At 35.3% G+C, this 14,858-nt stretch overlaps 1 pseudogene; it reads right to left on the minus strand.

The window, feature by feature from the left end:
• Positions 1-8,275: 8,275 nt before the first annotated feature.
• LOC116854312 lies at positions 8,276-9,118 on the minus strand (annotated as a pseudogene).
• Positions 9,119-14,858: the final 5,740 nt, after the last annotated feature.

The following is a 14,858-nucleotide window of genomic DNA, read 5'->3' on the forward strand; positions in this document are numbered from 1 at the left end:
TGGCATAAAAATAGACATATTGATTGATAGAACAGAACAGAAAAGAGAACCAAGAAATAAACCCAGTCAATTAATCTATGACAAATGAGGAAAGAATATGTAAAGGAGAGAAGATAGTCTCTTCAACTTATGGTCCCGGGAAAACTGGAGAGTGACATGCAAAAAATGAAACTGGATCGCTTTCTTACATCACATACAAAAATAAACTCAAAATGGATTAAAGATTTTAAATGTGAGATCTGAAACCATAAAACTCCTAGAAGAAAACATAGGCAGTAATTTCTTTGACACTGGCTGCAGAAATGTTTTTCTAGAAATGTCTCCTCAGGCAAGGGAAACAAAAACAAAACTGTTCCGACTATACCAAAATAAAAGGCTTCCACACAGCAAAGGAACAAACCATCAACAAAACAAAAAGACACAACACTTAATAGAAGATATTTTTAAATGATATATCTGATAAGGGGCTAATATCCAAATTACATAAAGAACTTACACAACTTAAGAGCAAACAACAACAACAATAACAACAAATAATAATAATAATAATCCAATTTAAAATGGGCAGAGAACCTGAATAGGCATTTTTTGAAAGATGGCCAACAGACATATGAGAAGATGCTCAACATCACTAATTATCAGGGAAATGCAAATTAAAACTATAATGAGATATCACCTTACACCTGTCAGAATCGCTAAGATCAATAAGACAAGAAATAACAGGTGTTGATGAGGATGTCGAGAAAAAGGAAACTTCATGCACTGTGGGTTGGGAATGCAAACTGGTGCAGCCACTGTAGAAACAGTATGAAAGTTCCTCAAAAAGTTAAAAATAGAATTACTAGATGATCCGATAATTCTACTACTGGGCATTTACTCAAGGAAAACAAAAACACTACTTTGAAAATAGTATTCTTATTGCATCATTATTTACAATAACCAAGATATGGAAGCAGCCCAAGTACATCCATAGATCAACAATAGTGTATACACACACACTCTGCACCACACACACACATACACACACACTGGAATATTAATCATGAAAAGGAGATCTTGCGTTAGCAACAATATGGATGGACCTAGAGGGTATAATGCTAAGAAATGGACAGAGAAAAACAAATCCTATATGATTTCACTCATATGGGGAATTTAAGAAACAAAACAACAAGAAAGAGGCAAGAAACAGTCTTAAATACAGAGAACAAAGGAGGTCACCAGAGAGGAGGTGGGTGGGGGGGATGGATGAAATAGATAAAAGAGATTAAGAGTACACTGATCTTGATGAGCACTGAGAAATGAGTAGAATTGTTGAATCATTATATGGTAAATGCTCACGCTTGCTTAAGAATGTAAATTATTCAGTTTCATTCATTTTTACAATGGGGAAAAATCTTAATTGAAATACCTATTGATGGTAGATAAATATTTTTATTTCTAAGTATGAAAAATAGCAGTTAGTTTAAATAAGAGGGATAAACACTCTGTAGCCCAAGTATGAAGTTACAAATACCAGTGCATAAATAACAACATATCTATCAACAGAGTGACTGCGAAAAAAGTGTCATAAATGGAGATTTATGCCATCACTCACTCCAGCACATACAGAAACGAGGAAAACGATGCAAAATAGTAGAGATAACATCAGATATTTTGAAACTAAGAAAGGATCCAATATCCAGCACAAATAACAAATGCTCACAGAAACACATGGCTTATATCACCTGGAAAGGGAATCTGGCGAGCATATAAAGAAGGTATGAGCACGTTGCTGTGCAACGAGAAATGAGGTAGCTCATTTTTGCCAGCACAGTGGTGAGAATTGATCATACTTCAAGAAAGATGACAAATACTCTATTTCCATCCCACCACTGATAATTGACAACATAATAGGCTGGGAAAAATGCCGTCTGTCAAGCCAAAGTTGGAGCTAAGCTGAATGGGCACGCAGAACTTTTGTGGCGTTTTCTCATAGAACAGACTCCTAGAATAATTGGAGAGTAGCAACCAAAAAGGCTTGGAAGAGCATGATGGCCGTGACTGGATAGTAAGTAGTCTAGCACTTATCAGTAGGCTTCGTGTGATGTGGACAATGTGCTGAGTAAAGGGAGACTGGCTTGTAGCAACACTGGCCCTTCCTTATTGTTCTGAGTCAGAGGTGAGGTTATACCTGGGGAAACTGAGCCACAATCTACAAAGTTGCTGATAAGCCCCATACTAGTGACCACATTTAATCATTCCATATCTTTATCAATATGAGCAAATAATAAACCCATTCTACCCTTATTTCTATTTCTATAATTATTGTTAGGCATAATGGAAATCAATTAGCTCATATTTTCTTTTGGATTTCTACATTTGTGGTTCCAAACAAAGTAGGCCTATGATTTATTTTCTTTGTACTTTCCCAATCCACTTTGCTAATCAAGGTGGCGATAGTTTTGTAGAATAAGTTAGGTTACATTTGTTCTTTTACTATTTGCTGTCACAATTCCTATAAGAAAGAAATTACATATGCCTTTACACTTTCAGGAAAATTTTATATCTATAAAATTAAATCTGGGCCTCTTTGGTGTATGAGGTGGTTTTTGCTTACCATTTCAATGTATTATTTATTAATCTATTTAGCTGTTCTTTTTCTTTTTTATACTTATTCTTTTATGTTTAAAATTTTTGCATTTTATGTATTTTCCATTTAATATTGGTTTTCTAACATTTTAATTTTGATTTTTATACTAACACTCAGATACAATTTTTTATATAAAATAAATGCATCCATTTCAAGCATATAGTTTGATGAGTTATCACGCACACATACACACACACACTCTGTATAAACTCATCCACAAACAAGATTAACTCAAACCAAAAACATTCTCTCCTGCCAGCCCTAATTTGCCTCATCAAACCCTCCCAGCTCCTACCCCAGCCCAGGCCTCAGGCCACCACTGAACTGTACTACCAGATCTATTTGTCTCTTCTAGAATTTCATATTTGTATCATACAGTATTCTTTTGTATTTGGCTTCTTCCTCTCAACATAGTGATTTTGAGATTTATCCACATTGTTATAACGTACCTTCTTTTATTTTATGGCTATGTATTCTGTTAAATGGGTATAGCACAATCTATTCGTCTTCCTCTTGGTGATGGACACTTTGGCTTCAAAATTTGGAGCTATTAGGAATAAAGGTGCTATGTGCATTATTACAGAAGGATTTGCGTGTGTCTTAGCTCAGGCTGCTAAAATAAAATACCTTAGACTGGGGGTGCTTTAAATAACAGAAATGATTTCTCATACTTGTGTGGTTTGGGGAGCCCAAGATCGAGGTACTGTCAGATTTGGTTCTAGGTGAGTGCCCTTTTTTTGGCTTGTAGAAGCCTCCTTTTACCTGTGTGCTTACATGTCCTTTCCTCAGTGCAAGTGTGTGGGTGTGAGGTAGCTCCAGTCTGTCTTCTACTTCTTGTAAGTGCACTCACTGGACCATGGGAGAGCCGTCCTCAGAGCCTCATCTGAACTTCATCTAAACTTCATCCTCTCCCAGAGGCCTCAACTCCAAATATCAGCACTTAACATCTCAATTTTTAGAGGACACATTTGGTTCATAACAGTGTGGGTATACATTTTTTATGTTGGGGTGAATTACTCAGAGTGGAATTGCTGGGTTGTATGTAAATAGGTATTTATGCATGTTGTGTGTTGTAAGTGTGTATGTAACCTTTCAAGAAACTGCCGAGTTGTTTTCCAAGTAGATGTACCATTTCATATCCCCCACCCTCAGCAGTATATGAAAATTTTAGTTTCTTTGCGTTATAAACAATAGTTGCTCAGTTTTTAAAAATTTCAATTCTAATGGTCTGTGTTGTTATTTTATTATTATTTGAATTTGCATTTCCCAATGGCTAAAGATGTCAAATATTTTTTATTTGTTTATTGGTGATCTCTCTATCTTCTTTTGTGTAGTGTTTATTCAAATATTTTGCCCTTTTTTATTAGGTTGCTTGTCCTCTAATTATTGAATTGTAAAAATTCCTGATGTATTTTGTATACAGGTCTATGTAAGAAAGAGGTAGTGCAATTATTTTCTTCAAGCACTTTCCCTTTTCATTTTCTTCTTCAATATACAAAATTAACTGTATTATTTGAAAAATTTTTAATTTTCACGAATTCCAAATTATCAGCTTTCTCTTTGTAATTCATGCATTTTATATCCTAAGAAAGTTTTGCTTATCACAAAGTTTTCAAGATTTTCCTCAGAATACTTTCATCTAGAAGTCTTATAGTTTTGACTCATATGTTTAAGTCAATGATCCATATTTAGACAATTTTTGAGCATGATGTTATAAAAGACTTGAGATTTATTTTCTTTTACATATGGATATTCAGTTGTTTTGGCACCCGTAGGTGCAAAGAATATTTTTTTTCTCCGTTGAATTACATAGACACTTTTGTCAAAAATCAAGTTATTGTATTAGATTATTAAAAAACTGTTTTCTGTTTCTTTGATCTTCATTTCTATAGATATGCCATATCGTAGCTTTATACTAAGTCTTCCAAATTTGACTCATTATTTTAAAAATTATTTTGGTAGTCTAGGTCATTTGCATTGTTATATGGTTTAGCTTTTCATCAATTTTTTCCAAAAAATGTTTGTAAGAATTTTAATTATGTTTGCCTTGAACATATAGATTATTCTGGGAATAACTGGGTCAGAATAATACTCAGTATTGCAGTCCATAAATATGGCATATCTCTTCCTTTACTAACTCTTCAGTTTCCCTTAAAAATATTTTGTGATTTTCACTGTAAAGGTATTGCACTTAATTTGTTAAACTTAACTCTAATTACTTTTTAATACTTTTTTAAATAATATAAAAATATGTTTATGCATCCAATAATCTATTACAGGGATATAAGATCACAGTTGATTTATATACATTGACTTTGTGCCACTGATTTTGCTAAACACACATATTTATTCTAATAGATTTTTATGATCCTTAGGATTTTCTATGTATGTGATTGTGTCATCTAGGAATAAAGACAATTTCACTTCTTCCTTTGCATATGTTTTTAAAATATTTTTCTGTTTTTACATTGGCTAAGACATCCAGTAAAAGTTTGAAAAGTAGTGAGAGTAGACATCTTTTCCTTGTTCCTCATTAAAGATCAAGTGGGCTGTAGTTTTTTGCAGATGTCTTTTATCAGATTGATAAAATTTCCTTTATGGTGCTGAAAATTTTAATCAGGAATGAATGTTGAATTTTCTCAAATACCTTTTTCTGAATCAATGGCAATGATTATGGTGTTTTTCCTCTCCTCTATTTTCTTAATATACAGAAATATATTGATTGATTTCTTAAAATGTTAAAATGACTTCACATTCTTGGAATAAATTCTTCCTTGTCATGATATATTACTCTTTTTATATATTGCTATATTGGACATGTCAATATTTTTTAAAGAATTTTGCTTCTGTGTTCATGAGAGAAACTGGTTTGGGTTTGTTTTGTTTATATCCTCTTTGATTGGTTTTGGTATGGGAAAATGCACGCTTCATAATATTAGTTGGTGAGTCTTCCCTCTTCTTATCTAAAGAGTTTGTATAAAATTGATATTGTTTTCATTCTTAAATAATTGGTAGAATTCACTAACAAAAGTACTTGAGCCTGGAGTTACCTTTCTAGGGAGATTTTTAACAGCATTGGAGTTTATTTAATAGATATATGGCTATTCAGGATAACTGTTTCTTCCTAAGCAAGCTAGGTATTTTGTTTCTTTCAAAGAATTTGTCCATTTGTCCATTTGACCTACATTGTCAATTTATTGCCATAAACTGGGTTATGATATTACATTTTTATGCTTATCATGTTTCTAAGATATACAGTGGTATCTACCTTTTTTCCCCCATGATTCTGGTGATTTGTGTATTAGGATTTTTCTTGATCACACTGAGTAGAGTGTAATCATTAACTAATGTTACTGATCTTTACAAAGATCTTTTGATTTCCTTGATTTATTGTTGGATTCATTTTCTGTTTCACTGATTTTTGCTCTTTATTTTATTCATCATTTTCCTTACTTGGCTTTAATTTGATTTACTTTTTAGCTTTTTAAGATGAAAATATAGATTACTAACTTCAATTTTTTTTTAAGAGTTTATTTATCTATTTGACAGAAAGAGAGATCACAAGTAGGCAGAGAGGCAGGCAGAGAGAGAGGGGGGAAGCAGGTTCCCTGCTGAGCAGAAAGCCTGATGTGAGGCTTGATCCTAGGACCCTGAGATCATGACCTGAGCTGAAGGCAGAGGCTTAACCCACTGAGCCAGCTAGGTGCCCCACTAACTTCAAATTTTTTTATTTTTGTAATTTAAGCAATAAATATTCAAACTTCCTTCTAAGCACTCTTTTAGCTATAGCCCAACAATTTTTATATACTCGATTTTTATTTCTTTTATTCCCATATATTGTCTAATTTCTATCCAACTCCCCCTCCTCCCAGTGGTGAATTCTACCAAACTTTTTTTTTTTTTTTCCTGCCAAGGTATAGTTGATATACAATGTTACTTAGTTTCAAGTGTACAACATTCAGTTGACTGGACAACTCTATACATTATACTGTGCTTGCCACATATGTAGCTATTGCCTGTCACCATACAACACTATCATAATACCCTTGACTATATACATATTATCTGTAGATTATTTGAAAATTATTGTTGTAGAATTTCCAACTGTATGGGGTTTTTCTGGGTATTTTTTACTTTCCTTTTTGATTTCTAATTCAATTCCAGGGTGTTCAGGAAGCACACTCTGTATGATGTGAACTTTTAAAATTTTATTAGGCTTGTGTTATGGCCCACCATATAATCTATCTTGCTGAATATTTTATGTGTATTCCGCTGTTATTAGGTAGAGTGTTCTATAAATATCAATTAGGCCAAGTAGGTTGATAGTGTTATTCAAGTCCTCTATATCTTTGCAGACTTAATGGTTGCTTGTTCCTTTAATTACTAATATAGGAGTGTTAAGCTTTTCAACTATTATTATGGTGATTGGTACATTGTTGAATATTGGGATTTTGTTGTTCTTTATTATTTTTTTAATAGATTGTTTGGTATTATTTTGTCAAATGGCCAAGTATGGAATCAGTTTGATCCCTTCAGGGAGTATTTTAAAGTTTTATTAGGGTGGATTTGAATAGCCTTACTCCAGGGATAATTCAAATACTGTTTTATTACCAAGATATTACTTCTCATGGCTCTCTAATGAATGTCTCGGATGATTGCTGAGGATTCCTAGTTCTGAATGGTAACTCAAATGTCTACCAACATGTTTGAACCCTTGAAATTACTAAACTGAGAGCCTGATCACTATCTTTTGCCAGGTCTCACAGAGTTTTTACTTTGTAGGTAGGTGGCCTCGGACTCAGTAAAGTTTCAAGGAGACTTCTAGGTAGATACCAAAGACTCATTTTCTTCATAGCCCCCTCCCTCTCTGAAACTCAGCAGCTGCCATCCTTGGCAGACTCCAGAACTCCAATCTTAAGCTCTTTTATTCATTAATATCACTGAATTCACATGGTCTCTCTTTTTTAACCAACCCTGCACTAGCAGTCTAGAAATTGCTGAAAAGTCAGAGTGATGGTATGGGTTACCTCCCTTATTTTCCAGCTTCCCATTTCATAGTCTTGCATGCCTGTTTTTCAGTGCTTGAAGGAAATATTTTATTTATTTTGTCTAGAGTTTTCTTTGGTAATGGAAAAATGGGTCTGGAGTAATTCTTACTCCATTGTGGCTGGAAGCAGAAATTCATACTTTTAACACAATTTTAGTAGTTTTAAAATTTAATTTTGTCTGTAGATATTTCTCCTTTTTATTTCAGAATAAATTTATATACATTTGTCTCTTCTTTTTCTTATCAATACTCTAGATGTTTGATTATCTTTTTAAATAAATAGTTTTTAACTTTTTAGATTTTAACTCTCATGAGTATGTGTTGTTCTTGCTCTTTATTTTACTGACATCTCTCTCTCTCTCTTTTAAGCTAGGCTCAGTGTACTTTATTGATGGTACATGACAAGGTAGTGCTCCACAAGCCCTACCTTCCTTAGGGGGTCTGGTACGGAAACTGTGTAGATGTTGGGAGATTCTCAGTGTGTTGGGGGATGAGTTGGGGCAAGGACTCTCCAGCAGCTAAGAGCCTTTCTTTTCCTTCTGCTCTGACTGGGACTGAAGGTCCAGGGGGCTCCTACTCCTTGAGGGCCGGGTGGACTGTTAGTCCACCACCTATTTGCTATAGCCAAATAAATTGTCATACCAGTAATGAGCTTGACAAAGTGGTCATTGAGAGTAATGCCAACCCCAGCACTCAAGATGGAAGAGTGGGTGTCACTGTTAAAGTCTCAGGAGACAACCTGGTCAGTGTAGCCCAAGATGCCCTTGAGGAGGCCCTTAAATAACTGCTTTATCATCTTCTTGATGTCATCATATTTGGCAGCTTTCTCCAGGCAGCAGGTTGGATCCACAACTGACACATTGGGAGTGGGACATGGAAGGTCACATCAGTGATCTTCCCATTCAGCTCAGGGATGACTTTGCCTACAGTGTTGGCAGCACCTATAGAAGCAGGGATAATGTTCTGGTCAACCCCTCAGCCATCATGCCACAGCTTTCCAGAGGTGCTGTCTATGGTTTTCTGGATGGCAGTGATGGCATGGACTGTGGTCATGGGTCTCTTCACGATACCAAAGTTGTTGTGGATGACCTTGGCCAGAAGGGCAAGCAGTTGGTGGTGCAGGAGGCATTACTGATAATCTTGAGGGAGTTGTCATACTTCTTCTGGTTCATACCCATCACAAACATGGGGCCATCAGAAGAGGCAGAAATGATGATCTCTTGGTCCCACCCTTCAAGTGAACCCCAACCCCTTCATGATGGTGAAGAATCAGTGGACTCCATAACATACTCAGCACCAGCACCACCCCATTTAATGATGGTGGGATCTCACCACTGGAAGATGGAGATGGGATTTCCATAGAAGATAAGTTTCTTATTCTCAGCCTTGATTGTGCTGTTGAATTTGCTCTGGGTGGAATCATACTGGGACATGTAGACCATGTTGTTGAGGTCAATGAAGGAGTCTTAGTCATTGATGGCAACAATATTCATTTTGTCAGAGTTAAAAGCAGCCCTGGTGACCAGCTGCCCAGTATGGACAAATCTATTTACTCTAACCTTCACCATTGTGTCTGAGGGACACCACCGGCCCTGCACCAGAAGATGAGGTTGTCTGTGGAACTGGGAGGAGCGGAAAGCCTCTTCTTACATTTATAATTCATGAACTTCTTTCTTTGAATTTGCTCTGTTGCACTATACCTATAATTGTGTCGAAAGCCAGATTTTTAGTTTTTCATCTTGCTTATTCTTTTTTTTTTTTTACATTTTTATTTATTTATTTGACAGAGAGAGATCACAAGTAGGCAGAGAAGCAGGCAGAGAGAGAGGAGGAAGCAGGCTCTCCATGGAGCAGAGAGCCCGATGCAGAGCTCGATCCCAGGACCCTGGGATCATGACCTGAGCTGAAGGCAGAGGCTTTAACCCACTGAGCCACCCAGGTGCCCCTCATCTTGCTTATTCTTGATAAATGTGTTAAAAACTATAAAGTTTCCCAAATAAAGTTTTACCAACGGCTTACAAATTTTGATATGTAGAGGGTTTTCTTTTTATTGGTATTAATTTTAATTGGTATTTTTAAATTTCATTGGCATTAATGTTCTGTCCAGATGTTGTAGGAGAAAATTGTCTCCTTGGATCTTCCAGTTTCTGGTGGCAGCTAACATTCTTCAGCTTGTGGACTGATTACTCCATCTTTGCCTTCCTTTGTCTTTCCTCTTCACTGTTTCAAGTCTCCCTCTGCCTCCCTTTACAGGGACACTTTTACTGGATTTAGGGCTCAGCTAGATAATTCATAACTCAAGATCCTTAACCAAATCACATCTTCAAAGCTTTTTTTTTTTTTTTTTTTCATTTTGGTCTTTGCTTTTTCCATAGAGGGTAATGTCCCCAGGCATGGGAATGATGGAATTAGGGATTCAAGATAGGTACCTTTGAGGGGACATTTCTGTCTACCACAATCTTCCCTCTGGCCTCTAAAGATTCATATCCATCCCACATATAAAATACATTCATTCCATCCCAGTGTCTTAAAAATTATCAACCTGATACAGCATCAGCACAAGTCCAAAAGGTATCTAAATATTGCCAACTCAAAATTTTTAAATCTCATTATTTAAATCAACAAAATCAGCATAATTTAGATTCTACCTATGTTCCATCTTGGGGAAAATTTCACCCCCATCTTTGGACCTATGGAACTAGAAATCTAGCTACTTGGTCCCCAAATACAGTGTAGAACTATGTCAACACAAAATAAATGAACCATTTTTTGAAATTTTAAAAGAAAGGAAAAGAATTTTATTCAAGCCTACATTAGGACAGCTGCCCAAAATAAATAATCTTCACATAGAAGAGAATGCCCCAGAGAAGGAATATTTGGTTCGGAGTTAACATATATGTTATTTTACAGAGTTACAAGCCATCATGACAAAGGCCATTACAGAAAGTTGTAGACTTTATCTTACATTTTTAGTGTGTATACGAGGCTGTTTAACTTTAATCTTCTGGGAACCAGGAAGGTTTTTTTGTTTTGTTTTGTTTTGTTTTTCTTATCTTTATGTCTGAATGCTCCTTTTAATTTTGTGTTTTGTTTTAACAAAACAAACATACAACATGTGCTTGGAGGAGAAATAAGAGCCCCATGCTTTGAAGGTTTCTGGAGTAATTTTGACCTGGGTAAAAGTTAAAGTATAGCTTCTCTTGGAGCCTAGGAGCAGGAACCACAAATGTTAAAAGTTGAAAATTTCCTTTATCAGCTGGAGTAGGATAATAGCTATAGACATTTCTACTCCAAAAGGGGTAAAATATAAGGAGGAAAAATATCAGTGTTCTCAAATAATTTTGAAATCTAAGGTAAAATCCCATTATGTTTTGTGGGTTAGAAATAATTCCCTCTGGGACCACATGTATGCTCTGGTTCCTAGGCTTGCGCATCTGCTTTTGGCCCTGCAGCTCCATTCTTCGGGACCATGGCTCTGCCGTCAATGTATCATCACTGCTTGAGGGTTCCACGTGTTTCAGATGAGTAGTTGTATCTGTATATTTTCTACTTATAGAATTTTGGAACTCTGGCAGTCTTCCTTCATTTTGTCCTGTCTCTGTCTCTTTCATTCCAAGCTGGGAGTGTTTCTGCAGGTATAACATTCTCAAAAACCTATTAGGTCCTCTATTTAATCTCATGAGGATTCAGAACATTAGCAAGAGAGTCCTCCACAGATCTTTTCTTGATAATTCCATTTCCATTCCTGGCTTATGCTGAGAGTTTGAGTGAATCCATGAGACACAAAACTATTATCTTCAGCAAAATTTTTCTCACCATACAGTTGGCCTTATCTCCACAGTACAATTTCCTAACAGCTAGTCTCCAAATTTTAGCATCTTTTGCTATCTGAACAGGCTTAGAATTTCCCAAATCATTAAGTGCTGGTTCCTTTTTTCTTAACAATTCTTTCCTCAATTTCTCTCTTTCCCATGTGTTTTGCTATAAGCAGCAAGAAGAAACAAGGTTGCACCTTCAACACTTTGCTTAGAAATCTCCTCAGTCAAAAATCCAAATTCCTTGTTTATAAGTCCTGCTTTCCACACAGCTATAGGACACGTTCAGGTAAATTTTCTGCTACTAAATAACAAGGATTACCTATCACCAGTTTCCAATAGCGTATTTCTCATTTTCTTCTGAGCTTTCATCAAAGTCACCTTTCATGTTCATACTTCCACTGTTCGTATTCTGGTCAAGACAGTTTAGACTTTTTCTATCCTCTACCTCAAATTTTCTCCAAGTCTTTGTCCACTGTCTGATTACAAATCCACTCCACATCTTTAGGTATTTGTTACAGCAGTACCCCACTTTCCCCTACAAATATCTGTCTTAATTTCCTAAGGCTGTCATTACAAATTGACACAAACTGGTTGATTTACAAGAACAGAAATTTATTCCTTCATGGTTCTGGAGGCCAGAAGTTCAACATCAGTTTCATTGAGCAAAAATCAAGATATTAATAGAGCTACATTTACTCCAGAGACTCTAGGACAGATTCTCTGTCTTGCTTCTTCTAGCTTCTGGTGACACTCCTATGCTTATGGCTGAATCACTCCAAGCTTTGACTACATGTTCATATTGCCTTCTCTATTATGTATATATAATGTCTCTCAGCCTCTTATGAAGACACTATGATTGGATTTAGGACTCACCTGGATAATCCTTAATAAAATCTCCCTATATCAGGATCCTTAAAAACAGCTGCAAAGGGGTGCTTGGGTGGCTCAGTGGGTTAAAGCCTCTGCCTCCAGCTCAGGTCCTGATCCCAGGATCCTGGGATCGAGCCCCACATTGGGTTCTCTGATCAGCAGGGAGCCTGCTTCCCCCCTTCACCCCCACCATGCCTGCCTCTCTGCCTACTTGTGATCTCTGTCTGTCAAATAAATAAAATAAAATTAAAACAAACAAAGAAACAAACAACAACAACAACGAACAGCTGAAAAGATGCTTCTTCCTTACAAGCTAACAGGGTTAAATTGGACCTGGTATCTTTTCATGGCCATTTTCCCTCTTAATAGAGATGGCTAATTCCATTGGGGATGTATGGGGTTCTCTTTAATAAAGGCAGACTATCACAGAAGGAGCAGGTTTTTTCTCAGAATTTTTGGAATGTACATGCTTAGCATTGTGATTAGCATATAGTAAGTTCTCAAAAATTACAGCTCATTTTTAATTGATGTTATATTTACCATTAGGCATCTCTTAATAAATTCTATAAACATCCCCTAAAATACATTTAACTTCTCAGGTTGTTAGTTATGGATACATTTATTTCAATCCTCTGAATACTGCTTTTAATTTATATGTAGTATCATTTTATGATTCTTAAAACTTAGGCAGTAGAAATTCATATTTCTCTAAAACTTCAGAGGCTTTTTGAAAGACAGTGTGATAATTGTGGTTTATTTAATTGTCAAAAATATGAACAATTGCTTGTTAAAAAAGAAAGAAAACATCCTTAGATGATTTCTAGCACTTTAAGGTTGAGATTTCTTTCACTCAACATTTGCTTTATAGTAATTTTGTCCCAGAAATCTCTAAAGTCAGTTTAAATTTCTAATGCTTTTGAATGTTTTAACTCTCCATTATAACTGTGAACAGACATAATATGTTTATCTCATTTTTTTCACATTCTGTCACTGTCATCTACCAATGAAGTGTTAAAAGGATTGAGAAACTGCATGCCTTCAGTTTAATAATGTTTAATTAATTTATTTGTTTAGCTTTTGCTCCTTGGAATATGGCTATAAATATTATACAAAATACATTCTTATTTTTTAGACTCTTAAAACAATCTGATAAATAAAAAGTGTATGATATAATTTTCTATCATGTTATTTTAAATATATATGTCAGTCAAAAATTAACATTTATCAGTTTGACAAATATTTTGTGTACTGTTTTGTATAATTATTCTACCTGTTGGGGATATAGTAGCAAATCAAACAGAATGTAACTGCTACCTTTCTTGAGTTTATATTCTAGAGGAGAAGAAACATCAACAAACACAATCAATAATATAAAAATAGACTATTTTAGATAGTGATAAGTGTATGAAGAAAAGTAAAATAGAGAACAGGGATGAGTGGTAACAGGAGATGCTGTAATGTTAACCAGATTAGAAGCTATTGAGAAGTGGACATTCAAGAAAAGACTTAAAGGAGCAGAGGGCAGAGTCATGGGCAGATCTGTGGAAACACATTTAAACGGGGAAACATTAGGTGCTGTGTCTGAGAAGTGGTGATAATGCCTGTGTGTCTGGATAGAGTTGAAAACAGGTTGAGGAAGTGGTAGAAGATAAGGTTAAAGAACAAGTCAGCTCTGTGGGTCATGTAGGTCACTATAAAGATTTTGTATTTGACTGTGAATGAGCAAGATTTCTTTGGCGGGTTTTGAGTAGGGTAACGTTATCTGACAATTATTTTAAAAGGATTACTCCCCAGGCAGAGATTGGATTAGTTGGAATGGGGGGGGTTGGGAGGGCAAGGACTGATATGGTAGAGTGCAGGAAGTTATTTAAGTTATTTAGAAAAAAAAAATCAAATCAGGCAGCTGAAGATGCCTATGATGATGAGTAAAATCTATGATGAGTAAAATTAATTTCAAAGCAAACACCCCAGTGAATACAGAATTGCAATTTATATTTTTATTAAACAATACTGACAAACTTTCTCGATAATTACTAAATGAGACAACTGCGAAATTTCTTATATGCTTTTGGGCCTGAGTCAAGAGAAGTTAACCTAGGCTTTAAAGAACATTAAGTAGATGTAGCTTCATTCGGAGATGCTTGATTTATGTTTTGGAATGTACATCCTTCTTTACGATATCTGTCAGAAAGATGATATTCTGTCAAGACTTTTACTGCGTTTTCCTTTGCATTTCCTTGTTTATATCTGTACTGTTGAATGCAGTAGCCACTAGCCACATATGGTTGTTGAACAGCTGAACCGTGGCTGATCTGAATTGAGATCTTCTTTCAGTTTAAACAACATACTAGATCTCAAATATTTAATATGAAAAAGAGCATATGATATCTCATTAGCGATTATTTTTATATTTGATTATATGTTTCAAGGCAATTGCATATGAAAGGCTTTAGATATATTGAGTTAAGTAAAACATATACATAAAAATAATGTC

This window comes from Lontra canadensis, unplaced genomic scaffold, assembly GCF_010015895.1.
Source record: "Lontra canadensis isolate GAN:19392208 unplaced genomic scaffold, GSC_riverotter_1.0 scaffold90, whole genome shotgun sequence".
Taxonomy (NCBI): Eukaryota; Metazoa; Chordata; class Mammalia; order Carnivora; family Mustelidae; genus Lontra; species Lontra canadensis.